Raw genomic sequence first — 13,770 nt, 5'->3', positions numbered from 1 at the left:
TTACAGCGTTGTCCCCAAAAGTGTGTTTTGTCACGTGAAAGTAAGGAGTGATGTCGAAACTTAAAACGATCAGAAATTATCCTGTCTATGAAGAAGGCTGTCTGCTTTTGGCACGTAAATTTTAGAGTCCGGCCTTGACAATATTATGAATGCATCAACTGTGTGTCCGGTTTCGTATAAAACATTTGATTTGAAAATTCTAGTCTTTGTAGCAAATGCTCATAAATTAGCCCTTCCGTCGTTGAGATATTATGAAAAGAATATTCCTGTTTTATTTCAATTGCCCTTATTACCCTGCTTGGAGGGATTGTCTGGCTTTTGAACATTATGCCAAAGAGCATGGGTAACTTGCAAGAGTCAGAACTGGCATTAGTGTTGACAAAAAAAGTCAGTAATCTGTGTTTGACTACATGGCACTTTTTTCCAGTGCGATAATAAGAATAATTATTTAATTTGTGTTGTTAGTAGAGTGCAGTAACAAGTGTCCGATCTCAGTTCCTGACACGACTACAAAGCTTGGAAAAATGCCCAGCGTTTCACAATTTTAGATGGTGCTGATGTTTTTTTGTCAACACTAGTCCCAGTTTCTAGTCTTCTAAATTACCTATACTCTTTGCACTGCGCTTTAAATCCTCCAACAATGATTTGAATTGTTGGAGAAGATTTGTTGGGGGGGAGGTAGTTGCCCCTCCCCCTATAATCTGGTAAAAAAATATATTAAAGGCCTATATCCCATGCCCCTTGACTTTCCGGACATGAACCCCTCTTGCCCTACCCCTCCCCAATAAAATGCTGGAGATCCGCCCCCGGCTACCATCAATATAAAAAAGGGAGGGTTCATTTTCAAGAACAGTGAACCTTTCTACTTCCCTAGATTTGGTGGTTTCTGGGAACATGTGAAAAACCATAAAATCTTTCTGTGTTGCAAGCTCGATTTGGCCATGGATCTTGACAAAAGCAACATCGATCCCCTGGAAATAGTAATAAACTTTCACATTTGAGCAGGTTATATGGAGAAGTAGGCTCAAAATCTGGTTCAAATACTTTAATTGGTTCCATCACATTATCTGCCCTTGTCACATTCTCTGCCCTTTTTTGAGCAAAAAAAAAAAAAAAAAAAAAAAACAGTTTACAAAATTCAGGTTCATTCAGCTATGTACTGGAGATTCAAATCTCTTAAAACGTGGGACCTTTGTATTTGACAGATGGTACACTAAACTCTGCTCTGCCTTCGGGATTGCATTTCGACCAAACTAAAGACTGTTATTACGTTCAAATTGTACTTGTTTGTTACCAATTGCGATGTAACTTACTATAAAATTATCACTAACACGGTTAAAGACTTTGAGACTACGGCAATAGAAACCATACAAAAGATTTTAATTTTCGTGACTTCTGTCGGAATTTCACTCGGACATGATGAGAATAAGTACCCACGGAAATAGCTCGCTTCATGTAAGCTAGCTTGATTCCCCATGTTTGAAGTATTTTTCCAAGCGCATTGCAACAACAGGCCCAGTGTGTGTTTCACCTAATTTTGCATTGGTTGCTGGGAGGAATCAACCGTTAAGAAAACATTTCAATATTTTGCGGTTTCTATCCACTTGTTAGAAAAAAACAAGAAAACATTCTCAATAAAAACGAATTTTGGTGGTTGCATCCACGCTTAGGATTGTCAAAGCTTTGCGCCATATACTGGTGGTGATGAAGAGGTGAGAGACTGAAACCGAAGCCATAGAATACAAAATGTAGACTCAGATAGTGAAAAATGTTCAAATTTTTGTTCAACAGAATGAGACTTGGCCAAAAAATCGTTAAACATTTTGTTCATATTTCTGGTAAATTTACTAAATCTGACCTCAATTTACTAACTCGGGTCCTTTTTTTTACTAACTTTAGTAAAACTTCACTAAGGGTAGCAGCACTGCGACTGATGTAAATGCTGCTGAGTTGTACCATTAATTTCACTAGATTGGCAACCGGAAATCTTGGTTTATGCTGATAGATCAAAGTCAGGGTGTCAATCGCCAATCTTTTCAGCATTTCAAAAGTTATATAATCTTTCGTATAAACGAAACTATACCTAGAATCGAAGAGATTAATTGTATTTATTACTTCTTATTTAATGAAGCTGTACAAACGGTTTATTGTAGCTAATTTCTTATTTGTATTCTACGAATTAATAAATAAAAAATTTATCTACTTATACTCTAATATGTCAAATATTTTTTAGAAGCAATTTTACCATACAGTTTAAAAACTATCAATTAAGAATGGATTCTTCAATTTATTCATTCACACTTTGGATATTTGATATATTTCCGAATGCCTTTTTTTCCAAGCCAGTGTGAATAGCAAACATGATTAAATATTGATTATTGTTATTGATTAAAGTAATGATTAAAAATGCTTCTATTAAGCATAAACATTAAACGATGTCAGATTAGTTTAGAGTCTTTGCTTAGAGTTTTAGCTTAAGTTTTAGCTAAACGTTATAGTTTAGCCTAGAGTCATAGCTTAGACTTTTTCATTGCACTTTTAATTTAGTTTAGTTTTAGATATGAGTTTTAGTTTAGAGTTTCAGTTTGGTATTAGCTTACAATTTTAGTTAGAGTTATAGAAGCTTAGAGTTTTAGTTTAGAAATTGGAGTTTTAGTTTGGAGTCTTAACTTAGAGTTCTAGTTAGAGGTATAGTTTAGTATAGCTCTAGTTAAGAGTTCTATTTTAGGGTTTTAGCTTGGAGTTTAGAGTTTTAGTTTAGAGTCTTAGGTTAGAGTTTTAGTTAGAGTTATATTTTTAGTTTAATTTTAGTTAAGAGTTTTAGTTTAGAGTTATAGTTTAGTTAAGAGTTTTAGTTTAGAGTTTTAGTTTAGCGTCTTAGGTTTCTCCAAGTTTAAGTTAGGTTAGGTTATCATGAGCATAGGTTAGGTTAGGCTAAGTTAGGTTAGGTTAGCCTAACCTAATCTAACCTAACCTAAGCTCATGATAACCTAGCCTAACCTAACTTAAACGTGGAGAAACCTAAGACGCTAAACTCAATCTCTAAACTAAAACTCTTAACTAAACTATAACTCTAAACTAAAACTCTTAACTAAAACTAAACTCAAACTCTAAGCTCCAAGCTAAAACCTTAAACTAGAACTCTTAACTAGAACTATACTAAACTATACCTCTAACCAAAACTCTAAGCTAAGACTCTAAACTAAAACTCTAAACTCTAACTAAAACTCTAAGCTAAGACTTCAAAATCTAAACAAAAACTCTTAAATAAAAGTAAACTAAACTATAACTCTAACTAAAACTCTAAGCTGAGACTTTAAACTAAAACTCTAAACTAAAACTCTTAACGACTATAACTCTAACTAATACTGTAAGCTAATATCAAACTGAAACTCTAAACTAAAACTCTTATCTAAAGCTAAACTAAACTAAAAGTGCAATGAAAAAACTCTAAGCTATGACTCTAGTCTAAAACTCTAAGCTAAAACGTTTAGTTAAAACTAAACTACAAGTCCAAAGTAAACTATAACTCTACCTAAAACTCTAAGCTAACACTAAATTAAAACTCTAGACTCTAAACTCAAGCTAAACTAAACTATAACTCTAACTAAAACTCTAAACTAAAACTCTTATCTAAAACTAAACATCTCTAAACTAAAATTCTTAACTAAAACTAAAGTAAACTATAACTCTATGAAAAACTCTAAGCTAAGACTTTAAACTAAAACTCCGAATTAAAACTAAACTAAACTATAACTCGAACTAAAATTCTAAGCTAAGACCCAAAACTAAAACTCCAATATCTAAACTAAAACTCTTAACTAAAACTAAACTAAAACTATAACTCTAACTAAAACTCTAAAGTAAAACTGTAAACTAAAACTCTAAACTCTAAACTATAACTCTTAAGTATAACTAAACTATAGATCTAAACTAAAGCTCCTAACTAAAACTAAAGTAAACTATAACTCTAACAAAAACTCTAAGCTAAGACTCCAAACTAAAACTCTAAATTCTAACCTAAAACTAAACTAAGCTATAAATAGAACTAAAACTCTAAGGTAAGACTCTAAACTAAAACTCTAAACTCTAACAAAAACTCTAAGCTAAGACTATAAAATCTAAACAAAAACTCTTAACTAAAAGTAAACTAAACTATATCTCTTACTAAAACTCTAAGCTGAGACTCTAAACTAAAACACTTAACTACTATAACTCTAACCAAAATAGTAAACTAATATCAAACTGAAACTATAAACTAAGACTCTTATCTAAAACTAAACTAAACTAAAAGTGCAATGTAAAAACTCTAAGCTATGACTCTAGTCTAAAACTCTAAGCTAAAACGTTTAGTTAAAACTAAACTACAAGTCCAAAGTAAACTATAACTCTAACTCAAACTCTAAGCTAACACTCTAAATTAAAACTCTAGTCTCTAAACTAAAACTAAACTAAACTATAACTTTAACTAAAATTCTAAACTAAAACTTATCTAAAACTAAACAACACATCTAAACTAAAATTCTTAAGTGAAACTAAACTAAACTATAACTCTATGAAACACTCTAAGCTAAGACTCTAGACTAAAACTCTGAATTAAAACTAAACTAAACTATAACTCTAACTAAAACTCTAAGCTAAGACTCAAAACAAAAATTCCCATATCTAAACTAAAACCCTTAACTAAAATTAAACTCAAACTATAACTCTAACTAAAACTCTAAAGTGAAATTGCAAATTAAAACTCTAAACTCTAAACTAAAATTCTTAAGTATCACTAAACTATAGATCTAAACTAAAGCTCCTAACAAAAACTAAACTAAACTATAACTCTAACAAAAACTCTAAGCTAAGACTCCAAACTAAAACTCTGAATTCTCAACTAAAACTAAACTAAACTATAAATAGAACTAAAACTCTAAGCTAAGACTCTAAACTAAAACTCTAAACTCTAACTAAAACTCTAAGCTAAGTCTCTAAACTCTAAACAAAAACTGTAAGCTAATACCAAACTGAAACTTTAAACTAAAACTCTTATCTAAAACTAAACAAAACCTCAAAACTAAAATTCTTAACTAAAACTAAACTAAACTATAACTCTAACTAAAACTCTAAGCTAAGACTCTTAACTAAAACTCTGAATTAAAACTAAACTAAACTATAACTCTAACTAAAACTCTAAGCTAAGACTCAAAACTAAAATTCCAATATCTAAACTAAAACTCATAACTAAAACTAAACTAAAACTGTAACTCTAAATAAAACTCTAAAGTAAAACTGTAAACTAAAACTATAAACTCTAAACTAAACTCTTAAGTAAAACTAAACTAGAGATCTAAACTAAAGCTCCTAACTAATACTAAAACAAAACTTTAAACTCTAACTAAAACTCTAAGCTAAGACTCTAAACTAAAACTCTAAATTCTCAACTATAACTAAACTAAACTATAAATAGAACTAAGACTCTAAGCTAAGACTCTAAGCTAAGACGCCAAAGTCTAACTAAAACTCCAAACTAAGACTCTAAACTCTAAACAAAAAACTGTTAACTAAAACTCTAATCTAAGATTCTAAACTAAAACTCTAAACTAAAACTCCTGTTTACTATAACTCTAACTAAAACTGTAATTTAATACAAAACTGAAACTCTAAGCTAAAATTCTTAACTAAAACTAAACATTAACTCTAAACTAAAACACTAAACAAAAACTAAACTAAAATGTAACTCTAAACTAAAACTCTAAAATAAGACTCTAAACTAAATCTCTAAATTCTAAACTAAAACTCTAAGATAAGGCTATAGATTCTAAATAAAAATTATTAAATACAACTAATGTAAAGTATTCATCTGAGTAAAACTACAAACTATGGCTATAGATTTAAGCTCTATACTACAAACTAAAACTCTTAACCACTACAATTCTAATTGCAATTATAAGCTAATACCAAACTGAAACTCTACAGTAAAACTCTTCACGAAATCTAAGCTAGAACTCGGAACTAAAATTCTTAGCAAAATTAAACTAAACCATAACTCTAACTAAAACTCTAAACTCTAAACTATAAAGTCTAAACTAAGACTCTTAACTAAAATTAAACTAAACTTTAATTCTAACTAAAACTCTAGGCTAAGACTCTAAGCTAAAACTCTAAACTAAAACTCTTAACTAAAACTAAACTACAACTCTTAACTAAAAGTCTTTACTAAAACTAAACTACAACTCTAAACTAAAACTCTTAACTAATACTAAACTAAACTAAAAGTGCAAAAAAACTCAAAGCTAAGACTCTAGGCTAAAATTCTAAACTAAAACGTTTAACTAAAACTAAACTACAACTTCAAAACACTTAACTAAAACTAAAATAAAATATAACTCTAACTAAAACTCTAAGTGCTGAGAGTCTAACTTGCAACTCTAGACTCTGAACTACAACTAAACTAAACTATAACTCTAACTAAAATTGTAAACTAATATCAAACTAAAACTTTAAACTAGGACAGGGGCCCCTTAGGGGGTGCCGGGGGCCCTTTGGGGGCACTGGGGGGGCGCTGTGGGGATGCCAGGGGGTCCTTAGGGGGCGCAAGGGGTCCCTTTGGGGGCGCCAGGGGCCCTTTTGGGGCTCCAGGGGCCCTTTTGGTGCGCCGGAGGGCCATTTGGGGGCCCGGGAGTCCTTACGGATTCGGGTAGGGGGCCCTCTAGGGTTGGGGTAGGGGATCTTACAAAACTCTTCAAATGGAACTTGTGTATTATAATGACCACAGAGTTTCACCTCAAATCATCTTCTAAATCATCTTCTAAAATCATCTTCTAAAATGTCTCAAACTGTTTCACCCCAATCATCTTCTAAAATTTCTCAAACTGTTTCACCTAAACCATCTTCTAAAGTGTCTCAAACGGTTTCGCCCAAATAATCCCTAAACGTAATTTCTGCGTGTTCGTTTTGTTTTGGCATCCCTGCGTTGTCACATTTGAAATTCCCAATAAACCATTTTCCGCGTTAATCTCTTCATCTCTAAGGTGTTCTTGGTTACTCTATTACGGCTTCGATAGAATATTAATTTATCTCTGTGACCTAAAGATCTGAGAAAACATATTTAAAAATAGAATATTAATTTATTTCTGTCACTAAAGACCGTTTATCCCTCAGACCTAAAGATTAAAGAAGCCATAATGTTTCCCCTCTTGTCCTAGTTGATTATGCAATCAATTTCTCAGAAATCTATCCATGTAATCAATTTCCCAGAAATATACTTCCTCTCGATTACGCAATCAATTTCTCAGAAATCTACTTCCCCTCTTGTCCTAGATCAATACATCTCTTCCCGTTAATGCGCATGTGCAAACTTCCCCCCGGATTCATTACACCTAGAAACAACAAATAAATCGACCTTGAAACGGGAGGGCATTGACCCAATTAGACTCGATCAATAATCCTTGAATAAATTATGTAGGTTTGGCGTTAGACTAAATTGTAGATGGCAGCACATGTGTTCTCGTGGGGCTGGTACTGTCATTCCTACTTTAATAGTCAGAAGCTATTGGAGGGAAACTAGCCCCCCCCACACACCCATCATTCCCCCAAACAAATCCAATCAAAATTTTGAGATAGCCATTTTGTTCAGCGTAGTCGATTTCCAGATAGAAAATATATTTTTGAAAAGGACAATCCTCCATAACCCTCAGGGCAAGGGTTTTCAGTTATGCCCTTGGGGCATATAAGGTTTTAATAGAAGGCGCTGTCGTAGAAACTTCAAAACATGCTCATTCGATTTGAAATTCAAAGGGCTAGTGATTTGAGGGAAACTAGCTCCCCACACCCCTAATTTCCCCAAACACACCCAATCAAAATTTTGAGACAGCCATTTTGTTCAGCGTAGTTGATTTCCAGATAGAAAATATGTTTTTGAGGAGGAAGCTCCCCCAGAACCCTAAGGGCAAGGGTTTTAAGTTTATGCCCTGGGGGTAAATAAGGTTTTTATAGAAAGCGTTGTCGTAAAAACTTCAAAATAGACTCATTCGATTGGAAACTCAAAGGGCTAGTGCCCTTTTTAATAGTCCAAAGTTATTGGAGGGCAACTGGCCCCCCCCCTATGCCCATCATTCCCCCAAATACATTCAATCAAATTTTGAGAAAGCAATTTTGTTCAAGCGTTGTCGTAAAAACTTCAAAATAGACTCATTCGATTGGAAACTCAAAGGGCTAGTGCCCTTTTTAATAGTCCAAAGTTATTGGAGGGCAACTAGGCCCCCCCCCGCTGCCCATCATTCCCCCAAATACATTCAATCAAATTTTGAGAAAGCGATTTTGTTCAGCGTAGTTAATTTCCAAATAGCAAATATGTTTTTGAGGAGGACACACCCCCACAACCCTTAGGGTAAGGGTTTTAATTTATGACATGGGGGCATATAAGGTTTTTATTAAGGCGTTGTCGTAGAAACTTCAAAAAAAGCTCATTCGATTGGAAATTCAAAGTGCTAGTGCCCTTTTAATAGTCTAAAGTGATTGGTAAAGGTAAAGGTAAAGGATGCGGCACTAGACCCTTCAGGTCCAAACCGGCGGTGCTGATCTCCGTTTCGTGGCCCTTCAGCCAGGAAGTTCAAGGGGGACCGGGGGGCCAACCAGCCTTTGCTTTCACAAACCCTTTCTGTTGATCTTCCCTAGATTTCTCCAGGGACCTATTTGGAGATGGGTTGACTCTGGATAAGCGTACATGGTCACATCATTGACCCACGGCTTAAACTAATAAACTGACTACATCAGAGATCGAACCCGACGTCTCAAAGTCTCAGCCCCGCGCGAGTCCACTTAGCCAGAACGGCTAAGTGGACGTTGTGGACGTATCCAAACGGCTATGTGGACGTATCCAATCTAACGTGATTGGAGGGCAACTAGCCCCCCCCCCAACGCCCATCATTCCCCCAACCACATCCAATCAAAATTTCGAGATAGCCATTTTGTTCAGCGTAGTTGATTTCCAGATAGAAAATATATTTTTGAGGAGGACACTCCCCCACAACCCTCAAGGCAAGTGTTTTAAGTTATGCCCTGGGGGCATATAAGTTTTTTATAGAAGGCGTTTTCGTAGAAACTTAAAAAAAGACTCATTGAAATAGAAATTCAATGGGCCATCGCCCTTTTAATAGTCTAAAGTAATTGGAGGGAAACTAGCCCCCCCCCCCCAACGCCCATCATTCCCCCAACCACAGCCAATAAAAATTTTGAGATAGCCATTATGTTCAGCGTAGTTGATTTCCAGATAGAAAATATGTTTTTGAGGAGGACACTCCCTCACAACCCTCAAGGCAAGGGTTTTAGGTTATACCCTGGGGGCATATAAGGTTTTTATAGAAGGCGTTGTCGTAGAAACTTCAAAAAAGACTCATTCGATTAGAAATTCAAAGGGCTAGTGCCGTTTTTAATAGTTGAAAGTGATTCAAAGGCAACTGATACCCCTTCCACGCCCCCCATTTCCCCAAACACATCCAATAAAAACTTTAATATAGCAATTTTGTTCAACGTAGTTGAAATTTCCGAAAATTATGTGTTTGAGCAGGACACTCCCCCCCCCCCATTCTTTAGGGGTAAGGGTTATAAGTTCAGCCCTTGGGGCATATATGGTTCTTATGGAAGGAATGCTCGTATAAACTTCAGGGAGGGCTCATTTGATTGTAAATTGAAAGTTCTAGTTCACTTTTTAGGTGTCAAAAGATATTGGAGAGTAACCAGCTTCCCCCCCCCCCCAAATGTATCCAATAAAAATTTCAAGATAGCTATTCTGTTAAAAATAGTTCAAAGATCATATAAGAAAAATTCCGGTGCCGACACAACCCACCACGGCCCGGGGGGTAGGCGTTGTAAGTTATGCCCTGGGGGCATATATGGGTCTTATGGAAGGGATGCTCGTTTTAAATTCAAAGACGGATAATTTGATTGGAAATTGAAAATTCTAGTTCACTTTTTAAGAGTCAAAAGAGATTCCTAGCCCCCCTCCACGCCCTTTTTTCCTCAAACCCATCCGATAAGAAATTTGATATAGATTTTTTTGAAAATTGTTCAAAGACCATATAACGAAAACTCAGGGGTCAACACACTCCCCCGGGTCCGAGGGTAGGTGTTGTAAGTTATGCCCTGGGGGAATATATGGTTCTTATTGAAGGGATGGTCGTAAAAAATTCAGAGATGGCTCATTTGATTGGAAATTGAAAGTTGTAGTTAAGTTTTTTAGAGTCAAAAGAGATTGGAGGGCAATTAGCCCCCTCCCCCACGCCCCTTTTTCCCTAAACGAAACCCATAAAAATTTTGAGATAGCCATTAAGTTAAAAACAATCTCAAAAGTCAGATAACAAAAACTCAGGTGTCGTCACAACCCCCCAGAGCCCTGGGGCAGGCGTTGCAGGTTATGCCCTGGGGCATATATTGTTTGTATGACAGGGATTCTCATATAAACTTCAGTAAGGGCTCATTTAATTGGATATTGAAAGTTTGAGCTCACTTTTTAATAGTCAAAAGAGATCCGAGGGAAGCTAGCCCCCCCCCCTCGCCTTCTGTTTCAAAACCCATCTGATGAAAATTTAGAGATAGACATCTTGTTATAAAAAATAGTTCAAAGGTCGGATAAGAAAAACTCCGGTGTCAAGACACCCCTCCGGGGCCCGGGAGAAGGCGTTCTAAGTTATGCCCTAAAGGCATGTATGGTTATTATGAAAGGAATGCTCGTATAAACTTCACAGAGGGATCATTTGATTGGAAATTGAAAGTTCTAGTTCACATTTTAAGAGTCGAGAGAGTTAAACTACCCCCCCCCCCACGCTCTTTTTCCCCAAACCCGTCCGATACAAATTTTGTGATCGCCGGTGTTTTAAAATTGTTCAAAAATTTGATAAGAAAAAAGTCCCCCAGATCCCGGGGGATAGGCGTTGTAAGTGTTGACCTGGGGGCGTATACGGTTCTTATGAAAGGAATGCTCGTTTAAACTTCAGAGGGGGCTCAACTGATTGGAAATGGAAAGTTCTAGTTCAATTTTTAAGATTCAAAAGATATCCGAGGGCATAGTTCAGTTTTAAAGAGTCAAAAGAGACTGAAGCTTAATCTAGTCCCCCAAAGCCCTTTTTCCCCAAACCCATCCGATAGAATTTTGAGATAGCAATTTTGTTAAAAATAGTTCAAACATCAGATAATAAAAACTCCGAGGTTGACACAAACCCATTTTTTCACTTTGATATTGTTACTTTGATACCAGTTTTGTTACTTTGATGAATATTTGATTTTTTTTTAAAGTTTAATTTTGAAATAAGGAATTTTTAAAAACTTGAAATTTTTTGAAATCAAAAATGAACAAAAATTAATTAAAAAAAAACTTTGAAAAAAATAAGTTTTTCAAAGAAAAGTAAAGGCCATTTTAAGCTTAAGCTCAGCAGATACAAATACCTTTTAAAATTCAAACTGAAAACGATCAGAAATTACTATTAATGAATAAATGAAACCCAAAACGAACAGGAATTAAATAAACAATCATAGCAAAAACGTACAACAAGTAATAATATAAATGAATAAATAGATCTTAAAGCGAGTAATGCTTAGATTGAATATAAATATCAAGCTTAAAACGAAAAAAAATATTTTCCTATTGAAGTATAAATGAAACTTAAAACGAACAGAAATTCAATAAACAATCAATGCAAACAAACGGACAATAGCTGTTAATGTAAATTAATAAATAAATCTTAAAGCGAGTGAAACTTAACTTGTATATGCAAATCAAGCTTGAAACGAACCAAAATCACAAACAAGAGTTTGGGTATGACCTCCTTCTCTCACTTTAAAAGTCTAAAACCTACTGCGTCATTCGCGCTTTACTGAAAACCATATGCGTCTTGAACAGTCTTGGAAAGTATAAACAACATCAAATTGAATATTTGATGTATATATTAATTGTTGAAAAATCCATCAGTTCAAGAATTTATTTCACTGTAATTGTATTTTTATTTTCAAGGTTCAAGGTTTAATTTTAAAATATCTGTACAAAATAGAAATAAATAAAGGGTAAACGCCGGAGACACAAGGTCGGATGACAAAATCCCGGTACATTAATCGGAATAAACCTGTTTAACAACAAAATAATAAATAAGAGTTATTCCACGACTCACCAATAGACGGACACCCACCCCACAAACCTACCGACACCGGGCAATGATCCACCGAAAATACCAATAAAAAAAAATAAATACCAACGGGCGAATAAGGGTAACCGATAACCGGCATCTCACAGGGCAAAACACCCAACAAAACAATAATATCAAATGTACCCAGGGTTTTCAATATATTATTAATTCTTAAAATTATTTATAAGGATAGAATGAAGTTGCTTTTTTATATTTGGAAGAGATTTGCTGCAATCAATAAATGGTAGATGAAGACACCATGAACCCGTGATTTAAAATAAGGGACAGAACCGTGATCTCTCTGTGCTTAATTTTAGGTGCTGAATATTCCATTTATGTCGGGTTTCATAAGAATGGGCATGTTGCACAGGGAAAAAATTATTCGAACGAAAGTACGTAGGTAGTTCCGACCGGTCATATTTTACCTTAAATAAAAAAGAATTGAGGGTGAATATCTGTGAAACAGGCAAAATATTAGTTAGAAGAAATAGAGTTTCAGTTTTATTCTTATTGGGATACGAAAACGGTGACGGTAAATATTTCTGTAAAATTATAAGAGCCCGGTTTTGAAGAATTTGTATCGGTTTCACATGACATCTGAATGTTGCCAAATATATCAGAGGACAATACGTAAGATGGGAATGAACCAACGCAAAATAAATTAGACGTAGGATTTCATATGGAAAAAAATGCTGAAACCTTCGCATTATACCGACCCCCTAAGCAACTTTAACCCGTAATCTATTACAGTGTTCTTTATATGACAGATTTTCATCAATAATAATACCCAGAGACCGGAACGAAGTTACCCTTTGAATTTGAATATTTGTAGCATGATCAAATATAGTTGAAATTCCTTGAGCATTCTGCCCAATTCTACTATAAATGATAAATTTGGTTTTTGATGCATTTAGTGACAAACAATTAGCTTTTAGCCATACAAGAAGTTGTGAAAATACGATTTGCAGATTCTCATAGAGATCTTCTTCCGAATATCCAGTAAGTGATGATCCGGCATCATCAGCAAAAAGAACATTCAGACCAAGGTTTTCTGTTGCTGATGGAAGGTCATTTATATATATTAAAAAAAGCAGTGGTCCCAGGATTGAGCCTTGCGGGACACCAATATTTGACAACAGACATGGATCCGAAACTGTGTCGTTGATCATAGTCACTTTCATTACATAAATGAAAATTTATGTAATTTGCCATTTATAGTTTCCTTTCAATTGTATTACCATGGACATCTCGTATGTTTGATGGTGAAGAAGACGTACGCGATTGATTTAAACATGAGTTGATTAGTTACCAAATTTTCTTTGAGGACTTACTTACTTCACTAAAAGAATCGAAATAAAATTTCATTTTAGCATTGCGTATTATTTTTGAAAGTAGGTTTTTATAATTTTTGAAGGTTCTTCTATTTTCTTCACTTTCGAAAGATATTAAAGTTTTATAGAGATTGTTTTTATGTTTTATTGATGTCAAAAGGGCTGGCGATATCCATGGTTGGATGGGTTGAATATATTTCCGTTTTCGTTTTTTTAATCTTGGGCACGACTCATCAAGAGCAGCATGAAATCCCTCTAAAAAATAATAAGTCGCA

The 13,770-nt window shown here is 34.6% G+C and overlaps 1 protein-coding gene across 3 annotated transcripts in view; it reads right to left on the bottom strand.

The window, feature by feature from the left end:
• Positions 1-13,770, bottom strand: part of LOC148952736 (uncharacterized) — a 111,268-nt gene that overhangs the window by 2,710 nt on the left and 94,788 nt on the right. The gene's annotated exons all lie outside the window — the stretch shown is intronic.

This window comes from Artemia sp. Qi Xiang Cuo, chromosome 4 (assembly GCF_049724085.1).
Source record: "Artemia sp. Qi Xiang Cuo chromosome 4, ASM4972408v1, whole genome shotgun sequence".
Taxonomy (NCBI): Eukaryota; Metazoa; Arthropoda; class Branchiopoda; order Anostraca; family Artemiidae; genus Artemia; species Artemia sp. Qi Xiang Cuo.
This window is presented reverse-complemented; position numbering and strand designations above follow the sequence as displayed.